Here is a 21,051-nt window from a genome sequence, read left to right on the forward strand (position 1 = left end):
CTACAGTAAGTAAATAACTCTTCAAAACAATCTATATAGACAGATAGCCTCCTGATATGAGTGAACCGTGAGCATTGGCCATAGAAAACCAGTATCAACAGATCCTCCAGCATAATCTCCACTGCGGGGAACACACGGATATCAACAGGCCCCTCAAATCATCGCATCCCGCTCTCACTACGGGAGAGAGAGAGGGACACGGCGGCTGATGGGGCTACCGCACGCCTAAAAGGAATCACTCTTTCAACATTGCCAGAGAGAGAGAGAGAGAGAGAGAAAGACAGAGAGAGAAAGAGAGAAGAGGCGCGCGAAGAGAGAGAACCGGGCGGACGACATTCACCTCCCCGCGCATCGAACGCTCCACTCCGGCCACTGGTGCTGGGACTCCCCGCGCGACCGAACGACCGGAGGTGTGGGAGGGAAGACTCTGTGCGGGGCGATCGTCTCGTCTGTGACTCTGGCGCTGAATTCACGCTTCGAGGGGATACGGGAGAGCCACGGGACCCGCTCCGAGGACAGGAACGGGAAATTAAAAGCGAGTTTGTCAAGGATTTTCCACCGGGAGACTGCGAGAGGAGCGCCGCTGGAAAAGTCACATTGCATTGCGCGACGTGGGTGAGTTTACGCTAAAACTGTTGTAAATATGCGTGCATTGCGTAGGTTTAAGGTAAGCTACCGTGCAATTGCTGAGGGTTGTAACCATTTTTACACTTCTGGTTTCACTTCATAAACTGGTTATTTGATTATGTGTATCGCAGTGACATTTGGGCACGTTTTGGAGCCGATCTGGGGTAAAATATGCGTAAAAACTGAGCAGCATCGGTCGAGCTAATGCAATGTGAAGGTTGTGGACGGCAGCCGGGATAACATTGCGTTACACCGGGGCCGTGGGATTTCGTCTACGTGTGTTTTTCTCATTTAGCCGCTAAAGAAAAGCGAAAACCGAGGAGAGGAGCGCTCCCTTTCCCGCATGTTAATGGGGTATCGTTGAAACGCGACCAAAAAGAGGCTAAAAACAGGGGAGGCTAGGTATTTTTGTGTTTTGTTTTTTTTTTCGGGGGGGAATTTGAAAGACAAACCCCGTTTTTTTTTTTTTTTTTTTTTTTTTTTTTTAAAGCCATCCTGTTGTCATGGAGACGGGCTGGAGGCTGCTGCTGCTCCTGCCTCCGTCTCTCCGCGCACAGAGGGGACACACGGAGACAATGAACCCCGGCTACACAGCACACGGAGCCGATACGTGTTTGTGGGTTCTGGGGGGCACTTTGGAACCGACCCAAGTTACCAACAACACACTAAAACCACGTTGCATCTGTTTAAAACACTGGGGTTTATGTGCACTGTGTTGTTTTGCACTATGCTAGGCTAAGTCTTATCCATATTCTGTTAAGCAGCATTACATTAGCCCTTGATATTTAGGCTATCAGTGTTAACTATTAATAGAAAATACTATTGTGGCCCCCGTAGTCTAAAAACAACCTGGACTATAGCATCACAAAATCACACTTTGTTGTCCATTGTCATCTATCTTAAAGGGATAGTTCGGATTTTTTGACATAAATCTGTATGGCATCCCCGTCATCAGTGTTGTGCATTCACACCGACTTACCCCCGAAAGCGTCCGGTGAGCCGAGATACTGGCCCGTTTTGGTGCTGAGGAAAGTAGTTCGGCAAGTTGTGTGGGGAATGTATACTAAAGCGTTTTTCTTCTCAAAGCAATATGTGTTCAAAAGAGTGATACATTTGCATCACAAAACCATCGTCGCCAAAAAAGTCAGATCTCATAATCGCTTGGCGCTATTTTCTCTCCGTACGTACCACTGCGCGCGGCCGCCAGGTGACAGCCGCGCACGGATCCATCACTTTCCTCAAAAAGGCAAAGTCTTTATTGTCGGTGTCATAATCAGACATGTTGTCGCTAACATTCCGAGCAGTAAACAAAGTGAACCAGGCTCATATACTTATGGCTCTAGCTCTCTCGTTAGCTCTCTCGTTAGCTCTCTCGCGTGGCGGCGGTCTGCGCATGTAAACACTGCCGAACAACTGAAGAAAGTGTAGTAGAACAGCTTTAGTATACAGTCCCCACACAACTTGCCGAACTACTTTCCTCAGCACCAAAACTTGGCCAGTATCTCGGCTCACCGGACGCTTTCGGGGGTAAGTCGGTGTGGATGCACAACACTGATGACGGGGATGCCATACAGATTTATGTCAAAAAATCCGAACTATCCCTTTAAACATTTAAAAGTAACTATCATGGGTCAAAAGGGCTGCTTTAAGCTTAAATACTGTCAATAAATGCATTGTTGGGGAGTAACAGATTACATGTACCGGAGTTACATAATCAGAGTACAAATTAGGAGTAACTGTATTCAGTTACAGTTACTGTTTCAGTGAGTGGTAATTGGATTACAGTTACTTGGTTGAAATAAATGGATTACACTGCGGTATTTTCCTGTTTTCACATTTTCACTATATTCCTTTTGTTTTTTTTGTTTTTTTTCTTTGTAATTCCACTCATTGACACTAAACCAGGTCTAAAACCAGGTCCAAAACCAGGTCTAAAACCAGGTCTAAACCAGGTCTAAAACCAGATCCAAACCAGGTCTAAACTAGGTCTAAACCAGGACTAAACCAGGACTAAACCAAGACTAAATCAGGACTAAACCAAGACTAAACCAAGAGTAACCAGGTCTAAACTAGGACTAAACCAAGACTAAACCAGGTCCAAACCAGGTCTAAATCAGGATTTAACAGGACTAAACCAAGCTGTGCAGATCATGTCTCCTCCTCCTCTATCAATAATATTTTTAAATTTGGTTCAGTAAAGTCTGGGCTTTTTATTGTCTTTTAGCAAACAAAACTTCTTATGTGAAGATTTTCTGGTCTTTGCTTCTCTACAGCAAATCAAGTAATCCAAAGTATTCAGATTATGTTACTCACCTCAAGTAATTTAATGGATTCTGTTACAAACTACATTTTGGTGTATGTAATCTGTAATCTGTAGGGGAATACATTTTAAAACTGACCTTCCCAACACTGAATAAATGTCATTTATACTCCAGAAATGGTTTGAGATGAAACAATTACATTTTTGTACCACCATAGTCTCCCCAAAATCTCCTGGATGACTGTGCAGGAGAGAATGAGAAGCCCTTTTCGATCATATAAGATTACCTCCTCTATAAACATGATTTTATCACAAAAGTCATGAGCAGGCATGTTGACTTTCAGTAGTCCAAATATTAAATGTCATTACAAATCAATGTTTTAATTGTCTTTTAAAATAGTCCAGTGAGGAAATGCACTGATACTGGTATCGTATATCGGCGCCGATAATGAACATTTTGGTGCATCAGGTATTTGCTTCCAAGATATGGATTCAGCCGATATCCCATTTTGGTCTATAAATTGGTGTAATATGATTTACTTGCCGATGTTAGTCCAAAATGTCTCATAATATTAAACTTGTATTTTTATTAGTCTTAGCTACTTGTAGTTCTGTAATTACTTTAAATGATGATGATAACAGTTACAAAACGCATTTGGACATCTATTTTACTATATACCGTTTGTGTTTAAAGGAAATAAAGCATATTTTCAGTCTCTGCCCTGGTATCAGTTTATATTGGGTAACAGCAGATATTTAAACCCAAAGTATCAACATCAGTATTGAAACTTTAAAAAGTGGGATCAGTGCCTCTCTAATCAATACATGCCTATTATTTTATTAATAGATTTCTGGCATAATGAAACCCGAAAGCACATTCCCAGTTTATTAATGTTGGTCTTAAACATTGGCATTAAAGCTATTTCTTATTCTCATTAGCCTGATTGCAATGTATGGGCAATTTTAATTACTATGGTAACCGTGCTGGATTTAGTGTTTCCTCTGAAACCCGTCCATGGATAGCATATAGTCATACTAGTCTACTATATGGCCTAATTGTCTAGTATGAGAAGACTACAGGTAAAGTGGGTTGACAGTCTGAAAAAGCTTAATTTGGTTATAGCCAGCAGGGAGCCCCATTCTTGAACTGTCTCATATTGATCTAATTAAGGTGGGCACAATTTAGGCTAAGACACACAGTGACTACAATACTGTCAATATTTCAAACTCGATTACAATACCACAATGAAGATAAAAATGCAAGAATGCAATACATAAAATAATTGTAGGTATATACTTTTTATTATGTTACCATGAGGTTCTGATTAAGCTCAAAATGACACTTAAACTGTTCAGGAAAACTCAAATTTTATCCTGTGACTGTGATTTATTTTATTTTTTTGCAGTATCTATACTTGTCCAAATGAGTATCTAGTTTCGTTATTAGTTTTAGTGTTGTTGAGTGTCTATATTTTTGATGCTTTTGACCACTTACTAGTGAATATAGGTTACTTACTGTACACATTTCACAAAAGAGGCAACAGACAATGAGTTGGTTTGTGCATTTTGGGGGGGGCATGACCCACAGACATAATACCCCTATTATTATTGTTGTTGTCCTATTTTATCATTGAATGCACGGCTCTTTTGGATACACAGTGAAAAGCTCAGCCTAAGAGATCTGGTGTAGTAAGTGTAATATCGAAAAATACATTACTGGTGCATCAGATAAAGCAATCTAGCACACGCTCTGCTAAAACTGCTGGGTAATATAATGCTGAGGGGGCAGTCACACAATGGACTGGGGGTATCAAGGGTATACTCCCATTTGAGTCTGCTTAAAGGACATTTGGAAAAACATATTTGAGGTTGTGGAGGTTTTTAATCATTGAATCGATAAGTAGTTTACAAGGACTGTGTTTGTAAAATTGACTCTTTTGAGCTTTAAGTCGTGTTGGAATCTTGTTACCTTCTCAAAAACATAGCTGGACTTGTGTTTTGTTTCATTCACACATGTTTGAGTAACCCTTTGTTATTTGTCTGTCTACGTCTCCAAAGCTCAAAATGCTCTGTTCCACCTTGTGATGTCATAATGTCTATAAATAATTTTACCTTTAGTTCAGTAGAGATTGGCAATTCCAGGGCCGAGGTGTTCCACATGATTCTAGTGAAGGTTGTATGGAGTTTAAAAACACGGTGGCACCCTTCCTGTATTACCACATGACATCACAAGGTGGAACAGAGTGATTTCTATTTGAGAAAAGAAATCAGCCTAAATATGTAGGGTTTGTGCGTTAAACATGGTTTGTTTTGGATGAGGAAACAACATCATAACACAGATCAGAAAATATCGTAATATGGACCCTTTAAATATTAGTTGTTGGTGTTTTGTCTGGTTGTTATTACTGTACTGCATGTTGCGTCACAGAGCAAAGTTAACAAATTCCAATGTAGTTTCAATTATCTGAAAGAACTGTGTTTGTTGACAAAGCTGATAAAGTGATTGCTTCATCTACCTAGTTCTATAAAACTGCTGTGTAACTGATTCTTGTAGCTGATCATCGACGTCCCCTGGAAGCTGACTGGAGGCACTGCTCTACCTGAAGTTCTGTTTAGGCTTCAGTCTGAGCTATAGCTTATTTAACACAATCTGACCAGAAAGAATTGACTGATCTAAAAAAAAACATCTAAACAGGACCATGAACGCTCGTATTCATCACAGGCTCCTGAAAATGTGTTTAAATCCATTTTGTGTTTTTGCTTGAGTTCTTAAACCTTTTTTTGTTTGTCTTTGCCAGTATGTTGGTAACTGCTGAACATTTGGCCAATAGAGATACATGTAGATACAGTCTCAGGACACAAGATGGTATTTTGATCAGAGTAATCTTTAAAACTGATAAAAGAGCAGGCAAGCTTGTGATGACTGTTAAGCTACGTTTACACTGCAGCCTGGAGTGACCCAAATCCGATTTTTTGGCCTCTGTGACCTGTATCTGATCTTTTAATGACAGTCTGAACGACACAGATCCGATTTTTTCAAATGCGACCCAGGCCACTTAGATATGTGCTCCTGAAATCGATACATATCCAATCTTTTGACATGCGACTTCAGTCTGAACGGCCAAAGTGTATTCATCCAATCTACACGTTATCAACAAGCCACAAATGTCATTTTTCTGCGCTGAAGTAGACGAAAATTGTTAATAAACTCCTTGTCACTGAAGCGAGGCACATCGTCACTCACCACTCTTGGCTACGTCTCCACATCCACACGTTCCTTTTTATGAACATTGCTGCCACTGCCCCACAAAACACCACGGCCAAAAACCTCGTCCTTCTCCTTCTCAATCTCCTCCTTAAAACAAGTAAGTTGTTCATGTTCTGGCTCCGGTACGAGAGGAAACTTTAAAATCTCCAGGTGCTCAATGCTCGCGTCCATGTTTGGACAACTTCCGTAAACACAGAGCACGCTCGCTGTGGTTGATGTCATCGTATCCTCCAGTGCGCATGCGGAACGCTTTTGGGCCGTTTAATGTTCACACTGGAGTCACATACAAGTCGCATTTAATTGGAAATGTGAACGACCTCGCAAAAACATCGGATTTCATCAAAAAAATCCGAATTGAGCGTTAAGCTCTGCAGTGTGAACGTAGCCTTAGACAATATTATTTAAGTGCCCATAGTAATACAATACCCCCATTAGAAGTAGAATTAGAAGAGGTAGTGACGTTATTTAAAGTCAAAATAGCTGCTTTTAGGCTACAGGATTAAGTGCAATTTGATTGGACGCAATTTGCAAATCTCAAAGGCAGCAGTTTTTTTTTTCTGTAAAAAATCCTGCTAACGCTGTAGTTTAGATCTGTACAAACATGTCCTGAAATGTGATTCAGTTTGTCAGCTCATATTTCAGTCTATTTGTCTATTCTTCTGAATGTGTTTAAAATGTGAACTTTGAAGAGAATCTTACTATTAAAACATAAATCACAAATGTAACTGCAATGCACGCCCAGTGCTTTTTCCCAAATCCCTTTAGCCAATAAAAAAGTCTTCTCAATAACAGTATAGTATGTAATCTGGCTGTTTTTACTTTTTTTTTTTGTCAATATATAAAACAATAATGTGATGATTATATTGTCACCACAGCTGTTCAGTTGTTTTGAGCCATGTGAAAAAGTCCAATATTAAAGTGAATAAATGCTGGATGTTGCTGTGTTCCAAGTGCAGATTGGGGTGAGCTCACAGTTGGCAGTGTCTGTTTTGGAACGAGTTTGTGTATAACAGGTTTGATTAGCATGCTACCAACAGCTACCAGCAGCCACTCATTCAGATCCTCTTCTCTTCTCTGGAGGGAGAGAAGGAGTGAGATAGTGTGTTGGCCTGTCTTGATAACACAACTTTTATGGCTTAAATCTTACCATATAGACAAAAAATAAAAGAAAATGTGCACATGATAAATATGGACCCCAAAAAATATTGTTCCAGCTTTCATATATTTAACAATAGAGTAATTATTGTGACATAGTTGTGTGCACATTATAAAGCACTTATATGGGCACGTGTCAGCGTCAGATTCATTATGAGTTCACTCTCACTAAACAGTAGTGTTGGAGATGGTTTATTTAATTAAAGGTACTACATAACACAAAACTGATGCTTGTAACCTTTTAGTCATGGTATAATGTTGTTACCTCCTCAAAATCCTACCCGGAGGTATGTTTTGTTTCATTCGGACATGTTTGCGTAACCCTCTATTATTAGTCTGTCTACATCTACATCGCTCAAAACGCTCTATTCCACCTTGTGATGTCATGAAGCAGTAGTTTTCAACAGCTCCTTTTACTGTTAGTTCAGTAAAGATCGGTAATTCCAGGGCTGAAACCATCCAAATAATTCTTGTGCGGGTGTATGGAGTTTAAAGGTGCACTGTGTAATTTGTCTGGTGGGGGGTCTGCCATCTGCTCGTCTCCGTGGTGATGTTATCGCTTTGCCTAGAATGTTCCACAATATGCCATTAATCAAATACAGTATATCTTGTATTTATTCAATTACAGGTGTTTTTTATTCCTCCAAACTAACGAAAAAACATGCATTATTACTGTGAGCGTGTCCACTTCTCCACAGATCTGACCTGTAACATGTCCTGGTGATGTTGCCTGCTTGTCTCCATGGAGATAGGTAAATTAATGCCATACAGTAAAGTGCAGAGACAGTATTTTGACCCCCATAGTATAGTGACCCCTGGGTCAACATACCACTATAGCAAAGTGACCCCCCCATAGGATTTTGACTCCCCTTACTTTTTTCTTTAGTAGTTATTTATATGATCATTATCTTTTAAAGTATTTTAAGGAATGTTTTGTTGGATAACGATTTAGGATTTTGTGTAAATGTAACATATTGTTAAAAATGCATATACATAGCAATCTTGTCACTTTTTATATTGTACATTGTTATGGTTTGCTATGTTCAGATAATCCACATGTAATTTTAAGTGAAGTTATTGATTACAGAACAAATCTTCTCCTATCATCTATTTAACTTCTCTATTGATCTTTAGCAAATCTTCTCATATCCCCTATTTAACTACTCAATTGATCACCCCTGTCTATTTTAACAAGATTCTAAATCATTATACATCACTTTGAGTACCTAACTCATTATAATATATATAACTACTTATCTCATTTTCAGTAAAATATGTGTTTAAACAACTAAGTAATTTTTAACATTCAAAAGTTATAATCGACATAAAAAAATAATCTGAGTTCTTCAAAAAAAAAAAACTCTTTTAAATATGTCAATATGTTTTAATTTGCAGATATAGTATTAATATTCAAAGTTTTCTATAGAATTTAAGTTCTTTATTAATAAAATATAGAGGGGGTCAATATTCTATAGGGGGGGTCAACATACCATAATGGGATTCTGACCCCGGGGTCAAAATACTATATGGTATGTTGACCCCGGGGTTCCCTCACCGCAGGTTCAAAATCCTGTGCCACACCTGAAAAAAGAACATGGAATCAAGCAGGTTGTAAACACTCTACACAGTGTACCGTTAAAAACACACTGGAGCACTTCCTGTATTACCCCATGACATCACAAGGTTGAGCAGAGTGTTTTCAGTTTGAGAGATGAACTCAGACTAAGACTCAGGGTTTGTTTGTTGCTCAAGAAATACAGATGAATTTGAATAATGCACAACTTCGACACAGATGTAATAAGACAAAATAATCTCTTCACCTTGTTATCGCTCTCTTGACTTGGTCCATTTGGTCCATTACTTTTCAATTTAAGACCCTGATCGACAAATGACATCATAATTACAGAAGCAAAGCACCTCTTAGTATTCACATTTGTACTGTCTGCTTTCATTATGTCTGAAATACAACCAGTGAATTCATCTAAATCTGCTAAACACCAGCGGTACAATGTCAAAGTTTGCATATTTTGAATTTTAAGCTGAGCTAATGTAGGTCTTAAAGGCTCTGTGCTTGTTTTTTACCATCTTAAAAATGTGAAAAGCAGAATTAGTTCATTTTAAAAGGTTATTCCTCACGTATCTCATGTTTTCAGAGCATCCTAACTATTCACTGCAATTAAACACTGTATAATTAGATGCAGACAGTACACGGTGGATATACAGTATTTTGAGCTGCTTATACATCGTATTTGTTAGGGATGTGCCAATACTGATACTGGTATTGGGTATAATGAAGTCTTTTTACAGGTATTGGCAGATCCTTAAAGCCACAGTATCGGAATCGATATCGGAACTGAAAAAGCTACAACCCTAATATCTGTAATGAGGCAAGACAAATTTAGTTTTTTTCAAATACGTGGGAACAACTAGGGTACAGGGCCTTTAATAATATATCTTTTACACATGTAACACTAATTTTCATAGTATTTAGTGTATTTCAATGGTGACTATGTAAATTTGGCTCGTGCTCCTTCAGCATGTGGGTGGCTTCGTTAAAACAGGTGGTAGAAGGTCTCGATTATGTTAATTACAGATATTTGCATGTCTCGTCTGGGGGTCTGTTCTAACACAGTGTCCCAGTTTAACAGTGGTTCAGTGGTGTGAGTGTAAAATTACTAAGATTCAACTAAAATGATCTGACACAATATAGAGCAGAGCTGGTTGATACAGTATGTACGCCTGTCACCATAACTCATTTTGAAGTACAATATAGTCTTACACAAAACTGTTCTGTTAAACCATAATATTGAAACTACAAATACGACTGTCACAATAACCCCAAAGCAGGATTAACCCAGTTTAGTCCTGTTCTAGTCCTGGTTTAGTCCTGGTGATGAAGACTTGGATTAGTCTTGTCCCGGTTTAGTTCAGGTTTAGTCCCAATTTAGGGTGCGCGCACTCTTGTACTTGGCTTGCTTAGTCCTGATTTGTGCCCTGTTTAAGTCAGACTTGGTTTGGTCCTGTTTTAGTGTTGTCCTACTCCTGGTTTTGTTCTGTTCTAGCCCTGGTTTCGTCCTGATTTAGTTGTGCTTAAGTTCTGTTCTATCCTGGTTTAGGCCTGGTGATGAAGACTTCGATTACTCTTGTTTCATCCAGGTTTAGTCCCAATTTAGGGTGCGTTCACTCTTGTACTTGGCTTGCTTAGTCTTGGTTTGAGCCCTGTTTAAGTATGACTTGGTTTGGTTCTGTTATAGTCCTGTCCTAGTCCTGGTTTAGGTTTGTTGTAGTCCTGGTTTAGTCCTGATTTAGTCCTGTTCTAGTCCTGGTTTAGGTTTGTTCTAGTCCTGGTTTAGTCCTGATTCAGTCCTGTTCTCGTCCTGGTTTAGGTTTGTTCTAGTCCTGGTTTAGTCCTGATTTAGTCCTGTTCTAGTCCTGGTTTAGCTTTGTTCTAGTCCTGGTTTAGTCCTGATTTAGTCCTGGTTTAGGTTTGTTCTAGTCCTGGTTTAGTCTTGATTTAGAGTTAGTCCTGATTTAGTAGTATTTTAGTCCTGTTCTAGTCCTGGTTTAGTCCTGATTTAGTTCTGCTTAAGTCCTGTTCTAGTCCTGGTTCAGGCCTGATGATCAAGACATGGATTAGTCTTGGTCTTGTCCGGGTTTAGTTCAGGTTTAGTCTCAATTTAGGTTGTGTTCACTCTTGTATTTGGCTTGCTTAGTCCTGGTTTAAGCCCTCTTTAAGTCTGACTTCGTTTGGTCCTGTTATAATTCTGTCCTAGTCCTGGTTTAGTTCTGTTCTAGTCCTGGTTTAGTCCTGTTCTAGTCTTAGTTTACTCCTGTTCTAGTACAGATCTAGTCCTGGTTAACCCTGGTCCTGTGAGTGTGAACACATCTAAAATCCTGCACCAAACCTCATATAAATTTAACAAAATCTGGATTTTAAGTTTTACCCGATCATTTAAATTTTTATTTATTTGTAATTTTATTTCCTAACAAATCCCACATTGCCTTGTTTCTACCCTCCCGTTGTATTACTTAAGTTGCTCCTGATAACTGCTCAGACACAAGACGCCTGTTACTCATCACATTCTTTCGTCCGCTCTCTGTAATTTACCACAATTTGACCAAAGTCCTTTATTTAACATCATATTACAGCATTTTAAGTTGTGTCTGCCTGTACTGAGCCCTGCCATGCCTCTTCTATTGTTTTGAATCAAGAGACACATGACTTTAAAATACTACAGTTTTTATATTTGGTAAACAAGTCATGGTAAAGATTTGGGGAGATATACAGTTTAGCTTTTTCAGTACCAAAAAGGTTCATTATGTAACTTTTTGGTTGGGGGTCCGTCACCTTTCTATGGATATTCTATGGACATGTCATTGCTTTGCTTTGAATGTTCCACAATATGGCATTAAACAAATCTACCACACATTTATTCTGTTACAGGTGGGTTGCTCAAAAATACCATGAAAAACAGACATTCTGACTGTGAGCGGGGTCGCTCCAAGTCAGAAATGTTTAAAGCTACACTGTGAAACATTTATGACAAAGCAGTAACATCTCCATGGAGAAAAGCAGGTTGTGAACCCTCCTCCAGAAAAGTTACACAGTGCATCTTTAAAAGTTGACTCCAAAGTACAGGCAAAGTTAACAGGCTGTTCAAGATTGTGCATCACTTTTCTTCACTTCCTTATTGTGATTGTTCAGTTGCCAATTTATCAGAAACATCTTTTCAGTTACTTTTGGTAAGACCAGTTTCTACACTTTTGAAGTACTGAATCCGTCTTGTGATGTTATGAAGTGGTAGTTGTCAGGTTAACAGCTCGTTTTGCCTTTTGTTAAGCAGAGATTGGCAATTCCAGGACTGAAATAATGCAAATAATACGAGTGAAGGTGTGTGGAGTTTAAAAACACAGTGGAGTGTTTTCTGTCTGAGAGAAGAACTCAGCCTAAATATGGAGGATTTGGGTGCTAAACATGTGAATGAAAAAAAAAACAAAGACTCGATACCCATTCCAATTTTATAGAATGTGATTTTCAGCATTAAATCAGAGGACTTTCTTGTATTTTACCATGTGGTCTTATATCTGTGTAATCCCTCATGCCCCGTCCGCACTAGTACGTATCCGTAATCCGATGGAAAACGGTTCCAGAGACAGCTCCCAAGAATTCATTTGAGTACGAATCTGATCATGCACTGTGTAGACGCTTGAAAACGCTGATATGCTGATGTAGGTCTATGCGCCACAAAGTAATTCACCACCAAAACACTAAGAGGCTAGAATATATGTCCATTCATATATACGGTCTGTGTGTATGACCTGCAGATGTAAAAGTTTATGAACCATCTCCAACGTGATAGAAGCACAGAACAGACTCACCATCAGCAGAACACCCCTCTGTCACAAATAGAACACAGATATTCCACTGAGTCGTGTCCTTTAGTCTGACAAAAGCTGAACTGCATCAGTGCACAATAAGTGAGCTGTTTTTTTGAGCTCTCAGTTTATGCAAATTAGCCATGTGGTTTTAAGTTTTGTTTTTATACAACTTAAACAAATATGCTCAAAGCTGTGTGGATGGGGAAGGCTTGCAGACACAGAAAGTCAGTCCTCACTCTGAGCCTCCACTCTCGTCTTAAAATCCAATGTTATGCTAAGTAACAACTGAACTTCGTCGTCAGTCCACGAAAAGACTGTTTTTACACTTGCCATCTCCCTCAGCTCAAAATCAGCTGCAACGTCAGACTTCCTTGTTTTTACCGCTCACGTGACGTCGGGATGTCGTGACTACGTGACACCAGCCTATCACTTGACTATGGCTTCAGGCAGTTTTGCGTTACTGTGTGGACAGGGAAGGCTTTGATTGCGAATACAGAAACGACATGCCTGGACATAGATCGTTTCCGATAGTGATACAGTGATACGTGGATTCGTTTCAGTGTAAACAGGGTCTCAGTGGTCCAGGTAGGTTCCATAGTGGTCCATGGACGTATATTAGTCTCTTATACTGGTTTTGATACAGCTCAAGATCATTCTAAAGCTTTTCTGTCCTGTAAATGTGACTTTTTAACTATCAGTACCTGCTTCAATGAATATCTAGTTTCGATACTAGTTTTAAAATCGATTAGCGTCTGATTTTTGATACTTTTGACAAGCCTAGCCCCACCATTTCCATATAATAACCACATGTTCCACATATATAGAAATAATCCTAAATAAAAATGCACCTGTTTCATTCAAATTTCTATTAGACACAACACCACGGCCTCTCTCTGTTTACCCATTATTCTAACACAGTGGAGGGAAACGCAGGCTCCATTAGCGGACATTGAAAACTGTCAGCTTATGCCTCCTCATTTAGATCACTCTGATGAGTAATGGGGCCTTGGCGATGGTTTCCTGACAACACAAAATTGCTTCAGGAACAAGACAAATCGCCACTTTATTTTTGGCAGTATTTTGACATCACATTTTGAATGGGAGGTGATGGTTGGCCGCGGTAAAGTGACAGTTGATTTAGGGCGAAGTATTGGCAAATGCTGTTCAAATTCATTGGATCATTTTGGTGAAAAAAAAAAGCAAAGACAGTGTGTTCCAAATAACAGATTTCTGAACATTCACAACTTAAATCCTGTTAGATCTCTGTTTAAAAGTGTCCAGAAACATTACTAATAAAATATATCAGGTTAAGTTCATTTACAGGTTCATTTTGTTTGGAAAGAAGTACTAATATTTGTAAGTCACATAATCAGGATTATTATTATTAAAAATGACTAGGAAATGATAGGCCTTTAATAATAGTGCCACATGTTTGTATTTCTTATGCAGTTATTGAAATACTGATACTTTTGCCATATTTTGTGCAGTAGAGTAAAGTAGTAAAGTAGGGCTGGGTGTGAGTGACAGGTCGATTTAACCAATTACAGTGAAGTGTGAACGCCAACTGAGCTGAGCTAGTCGAGCATTTGTCCACCGATCCAAAGGTTGGTGGTTCGAATCCCGCTCTCGACGTACACAATCGTTGCTAGATCACTGGTGTTGTTGGTGTTGGTGGTGAGATAAATGTGTCCTTGGGCAAGACACTAATCCCACCTTGCCCCTACTGTTTGCGTTCTCTGGTGTATGAATGTGTGTGCGAGGGTGAGTGATTCGTTGATCTTAAGAGCGTTGAGAGCCTTGAAGATGGAGAAGCGCTGTATAAAAATGCAACCATTTACTTTATGTACCTCTTAAAGGCAATAGAACAAAATACACAATGTTGATGAATTGGGATAAAACTGAAATCCTGATCTGGCACCAACAAAATCTTAATACATATATTTTTTGGCCATATCCCCCACTCCTACATTAAAGTGACACATAGGGTTGATTCTGCAGGCTTTGGCGTATCGATACTTTGCAGCCGATGTCATCAACATTTACTGGAGGTGTGATGCTAACTGGTGGCACTGCTCTGTCTGAAGGTCTGTTTCTCAAATTAGACTTTAATCTGGGCTTTATTTTAACACACCCTGGCCATGAAGAGCTGATTTAGCTTTTAAACAAATCTCTCTCAACTAACACTTCAGTCACAACCGATCTAGCATTAGCCAGCAGTTTTTCAGTGAGTCGCTCTCACCCACTCTGAGCCTGGGCTTGGTCCGCTGCAGCAGCTAGTGCTCTGATTGGTCAGAACTGCACATTTCTGACATCACATGTTTTGCGGCGTAAGATCAGTATTCAGGATGTAATGACGAAGTAAAAATCTTCTTGGCGCGATTTCCCAGTGAGCACAGGCCACTTAAAACAACATGACGCCATCTTGGTTTCATCTTTTTATTATAGTTCTGTGATAAACAAATGTGCTGTTTAAATCCATTTTGTATTTTTATCTTCAGTTTTCAGACTAGTCTAAAAGTTTTTGCCAGCGCTTGCTAATGTGTGCATTTTGTCACCATGGTAACTACTGAACATTCTGCAAATGCAGGCTACGTGTAGAACCCCCCAGCTTGATGTTACTGCAAAATATCAGTACTAACCTGGTGTATTCTGCCCCATTGGCCTGTCTTCCTCCTGCAGTCATGTTTTAGTCCACTGTTTCAGCCCTCTACACTCGTCCTGCTCTCTACATGTTGATTTTCCTGTTTTGAGTCTCGGGTGAAGGAGCAGGAAACGTTGCGTTGAGAAGCACATTTCCAGAAGGTGACTCAGGAGAGGAGCATTGTCTGTGCTGGTGGAGAGCAGGGCAGTGGGTCAGACAGATGCACTATAAACCAGACCAGAGAGCTGAGCCAAGTATGAGACAAACTTTTATTTATGGAGCGGATATTTATTCATGTTTCTCCATTGTTGTTGTTCGGATGTTATTTGGAGTCGTTTGGATTGAGGTTGATAGTATGGCAAAATCATATAATTTTTTTTTAGTTTCTATATTGTCAGAATTAAATTATACAGAACATATATGTTATTAGGTTCTTTTTTCAGACCAAGAGTTTGTTTTCATACCTGACAGTTTGGATTGCTCGCTAGAGGTCTTTCTCAGAGTGGTCATGTGATGTTGCTGTGACGTGTCCGGTCAGCTCATTTATACAGGTTTTGGTGCTGTCTTCTGACCGGAAGAGGCAGGATGACAGTGTACAGAAAACTCAGGCAATTACTCATCCACCCAAAAGAGAAAATAGAACCAGAGCATAAATGTAATGTCATATCCGAAATACCCTGCATGTTCTGCAATAAAACATACATCAGGGAAACAGGTACGGCGTTCAGTACATGAAAAAAGTAACGTAGAACAGAATGTGAAAAGGAAACAGCGAAAGGAAAAACATGAGCAACAAAACACAACGCAGAACAGGAACAACTCAAATCGGCCATCTCTGACCACTGTAAAAGAGAGAACCACATTAAGGACTGGGATGGAGCAAACATCATTGGGACAGAGGACAAGAAACATTGTCGCTGGATTAAAGAGGCAACTGAAATACGGAAACGTGCCCACAGGACTGTAAACCAAGACAAGGGGTCTTTTTTACTCTACACACACCTGGGCTACTGTCCTGAGGAAGTGGGACCGCAGATGGCACTGTTGTCCTGCACCAAACCGGACATATCACAGCAACATCACGTGACCACTAGTGTGTAGTCCAAACTGTCAGCTACGAAAACAAACTCTTGTTCTGAAAAAAGAACCTAATAACAACTTATCGGAAGATTAAATGAACCTCATTGGATTATATAGAAATTATGTAATGAGTGGTAGAACAAGCCCACATTGATACTTTGCCTTGACATCACATTGGGGGCGTTCTGCATGTATTTCTGTGGCCGTAATGTTCAGTTGATGTTTCCATGTTGACACAGCCACAAAAGTTTTAAGATTTGTCTGAAAAAAAAAAAAAGAAAAGAAAAGAAAAAAAAAGAGGTTTAAACAGCACATTTTCAGGAGCCTGTGATCAATACAAGTGTTCATGGTCCTGTTTGGGTGTTTGATTTTCAACAAAAAGGTGAGAGTGATGAACTGAATAACTGTTGCTAAACTGTGACTGTAATTTTATTTAATATGCGGGACTCATTTAACAGCACAAATCAGATTACCTGTTGCATTTCCAACTAAATCAGTTCTTTCTGATCAGATTGTGTTAAAACAAAGTGGACATTAAAGTCGAACTTGAGAGACAGAGCTTCAGACAGAGCAGTGCCTACAGTCATCATCACACCCCCAGGGACTGTTGATGACATCAGCTGCAACGTACCAATATCATTCTGAACACAAGTTAATGAATTGCATTTTAGATTACAACACATTTGTAACTGAATAGAGCGGTAATTTGAATCATATTCATTTATTTGACTGATTGCAGAGCTCTGGTTAAGATCTAAGATTAAGATTAGATTAGTTAGTCATCAAGTGATACTAGTCCCAGATAGTAGTAGTAGTAGTAATAATAATAGGCCTTATTGATACTTCGCAGCTGATGTCGTCAACATTCCCTTGGCACTGCTCTGTCTGAGTTTTTTTTAGACTTTAATCTGCGTTTTAAAAGAGCTGATTTGGAACTACAACAGGTGAGATGATTTTTTATGGTTTCTCTCAAATTACATAACAATCAGAAAGAAAGTATCAGCTAACAGTTTTTCAGTTAGTCACTCTCACCTTTCTGTTGATTGAGTGATTGATTGCATTTGTATAGCACCTTTCAAGATACCCAAAGCGCTTTACAGTTCATTATTCAGTCACTCCACACTCAGTCAGTTCTTGAAAATCAAATGAGACCATGAACACTCATATTGATCACAAGGTCCTGAAAATATGTAATTTTTTTTAATCAATTTTTGGGTTTTTTTTCTTGAGTTTTTGACTTTTTTTCTAACTGATGAACATTCATACATTCATACATACATGCAGAATACCTCCAGCACGATGTCACTGCATCATATCCACAGGACGAGTCTAGTACTAAGCCTAAATCACTAATAATAAATTTGTTCATTAGTGAATTGAGTCTGTTCATAAGATAATTAGTATGTAGTAATTATAAAGTCCTATTTCAGTCTTACATTACTTCACACCACCTCCTGACCTCACCAAGATAAACATGGCCATAATGAGCTGTGGCATTGCCTTGTATCTGGTGTTACCTGTGAGTACAGAGACCTCTAGCTCTCACACGGAGGAGCGCTGGAGCTAATGAGGTCGGACAAGTTAAAAGTGGACAATTGGCAGCTATTATTCCACTTAACCTGAGCTGATGAGGCAGCACGGCTCAAAGTCTGTGTCTGTGCAGGTTTACTGTAGAGAAAACACAATGAATCAGGACCAGATATGTGGACACGATCTGATGGTCTGTGAGCTGTACGCCTGTCACCATGATACTATATCGATTTACCATTCAGTATATGAAAGATGGAACAATATATTTTGGCTGAGTCTGTCACAATAACAAACTTTGAAACACAATATATCGCTACAGAGAAATATTAAAATAAATGATAATACTGAAACTATTTTTGCCACTGACACAATAACTTAAAAGCAGGATAATCCCAGTAAAGCAGTTTTTATGGACAGTATAATTAAATGGAATAAGATATAAATAAAGAACAAATAACAGAATGAAGCAATAATTGTTCAACCCAAGTTATTTATTCAACCCTTTACAGCTTTTATGGTATTACGGATGTAACAATAACCAAAATATTGTGATATATCAAAACTTTCACAATAATATCGGAGGCCATCACAATTACGTCTTTCTTTGTAATTTGAATGTCTTTTTTATTCTGTAAAGCACCTTGAATTACATTGTGTGTGAATTCTGCTATACAAATAAACTTGTCTTGCCTTGTCATGGTAGCCAAGTGGTTCACAAAATCCCCGGAAGTGCAAGTTTGGGTACCAGCCAATCAGCGAAGAGCCATATATTCATTGTTGTCTACGATTCCCGAGATCGAGGATTTAAAGCCGGAATAAAGAGAATGTTTGGTGAATTTCATCAAGGGGAAAGACGTTATTGCCCTTCTTCCTACGGGGTTTGGGAAAAGCTTAATATACCAGTTAGTGCATTACATACATGACTACCAAATAGCGACTGGTTAAATGATAAAAACCCACCTACTGTCGAGCAAACAAATTCTAACACTGCGAGGTCAGACGGTTTCTACGAAGTGAAACTGGCTGATGAATCAGGCTATTGCTGTGGTGCAACAATAGCTAAAAGAAAAGAAGGGAACTACATAGACCATGATCCTTTGGTGTTGTCATTGCAGACTACATGAAGAAATAACTGTTATGAAGCACTTTTAAATCTTAATTCTTCATATTATTACAGTCCCAAGGGTTTTTCAAGGCTTTCTAAGGCATTTTAAAAGGAAAAATATCTCTATAAATATCAAACCACACGATGCATATCTTAAAAATATTGTATTGAGGGGATTTTGATATCTGTACATCCCTAATAATGACTAAAATAACCAGAATCCCCCATTATTACAAAGAAAATATACACACAAACCCCAAAATACATTGTTCCAGCTTTCATATATCGAACCATAAATCGATATATTAATTATCGTTACAGGCCTAATTTTGGCTCATTATTGCTTCATTATGCTATTTATTTGCTGCATCTCATGCCTTTTAATTATATTGCCTATTTTAAACAAGCTTTATTATTATTATGTTGACAGGATTGACCGTAGATCTCTCGATTAAAAAAACTATGGTATTTGAAATGATTGCGTAATTTCACAGCATTACGGCTTCTACTTCTTTTACTTCTACTTCACTACTTCTTTTGCTACTGCTATACAATGAATATCACTTCCCCCTCTGCTTTTGTGTTTTAAATCTACCATATCACATTGAGTGCTTGTGATCTTGAACAGGTTTATTGAAGTTCAGGTGCAGATTAGGGATTATAGAGATTAGAGGTCAAGGTTCACAGATTACGCCCCGCCACTGTATTTAATGATCAGAATGGATGACTGCAGTGCCGCGATTGTGATGTCATTGATCAAACCCAGAGGCATTGTGGGTAAAAAGGCTTGAAGTGAAGTGAAATGAACCGGACTGTATATGGGGCGTGTGTGTGTGAATGCCATGTGCAGGCTGAACAAGTTATGGTCCAGTTATTGTCAACACAGCTGTGGGGTTTGTTGTGATACAGGATTATTGATGCTTTTTCTACGTAATCTTGTTTGGACAAAAGAAAGATGTAAGAAATAGCCAGTGTTTGGACCATATTTCCTTATCTGCGTTATAATGTTGTTTCCTCGTCACAAACATACCCGGAGTTGTGTTTTGTTTCACTCCACATGTTTAACACACAAACCCTGCGTATTTAGAGTTCTTCCCTCTAACTGAAAACACTCTGTTCCACTTTGTGATGTCATGTGGTAATACAGGAGATGCTTTACTGTGTTTTTAAACTCCGTACACCTTCATTAGAATCATTTGGATGATTTCAGACCTGGAATTGCTACTCTGGGATCTCTACTGAACGAAAGGTGAAAAGGTAGCTGTAAACTTGTTAACTACACTGCCCTACAAAGGCAAAAGACTTTAAAGGGACAGTTCAGAATTACATAGGGTCTCATTTCCTAGTGAGCCAGAGTACTTTAGACGTGTGGAGACACTTTTTGAAATATTCCATCCAGTCCTTGTATTTGCAGAGGTCGCTGGTGCTAGGCTAGCACAAGTCAATGGCCACTGTTACCCTGCCACTAAAAACCCACTCCACAGTGCACACGAAACAAATCTCTTATTACACCAGACTGTCGATGTGAATGTCCGTGTCAATAGAATAATTTTAGAAGTAAAACCAACCTTGCATTTGAAGGATTTATGTCTGAGTAGCGGCAGCGAGCTGTACCTGATAGAAAGCTTGACAGCGGCGGACTGATATCACCTGGCACCAACTGGCTCTATAAGAGTTTGTTTACCTGCAGCTGCTATAGCGGCACATAGAGCACATGAAGAAGCCTGTTCCAGTTATGGCCACGTTCATGTCATCACAACTAGAGCAGAGTAAAATTCCACTGCGGCTGAGAAAATAGTCGCTCAACGTGCGACGATTCATGCGATACAAGGTTAGTTTTACTCCTCCAAATACAAGGACTGGATGGATTATTTCAAAAAGTGTCTCCACATATCTACAGTTCTCTGGTTCAATACGAAATGAGACCCTATGTCCAAAATTCTGAACTGTCCCTTTAACTTGCCAGAGTGTGATACTAAAAAAATGACTTCAAAGTTTCTGTTTTG

At 39.1% G+C, this 21,051-nt stretch overlaps 1 protein-coding gene across 1 annotated transcript in view; it reads left to right on the top strand.

Moving 5' to 3' along the window:
• Window positions 1-413: 413 nt before the first annotated feature.
• The window catches only part of psd2 (pleckstrin and Sec7 domain containing 2), a 104,331-nt gene continuing 83,693 nt past the window's right edge, over window positions 414-21,051 (top strand). Inside the window, exon 1 of the mRNA XM_020917859.2 lies at window positions 414-615. The gene's annotated coding sequence lies outside the window, so the exon portion shown is untranslated. The remainder of the gene's footprint in view (window positions 616-21,051) is intronic.

Source organism: Boleophthalmus pectinirostris, unplaced genomic scaffold (assembly GCF_026225935.1).
Source record: "Boleophthalmus pectinirostris isolate CB_2022bp ecotype Guang Dong unplaced genomic scaffold, ASM2622593v1 HiC_scaffold_23, whole genome shotgun sequence".
NCBI classification, from domain to species: Eukaryota; Metazoa; Chordata; class Actinopteri; order Gobiiformes; family Gobiidae; genus Boleophthalmus; species Boleophthalmus pectinirostris.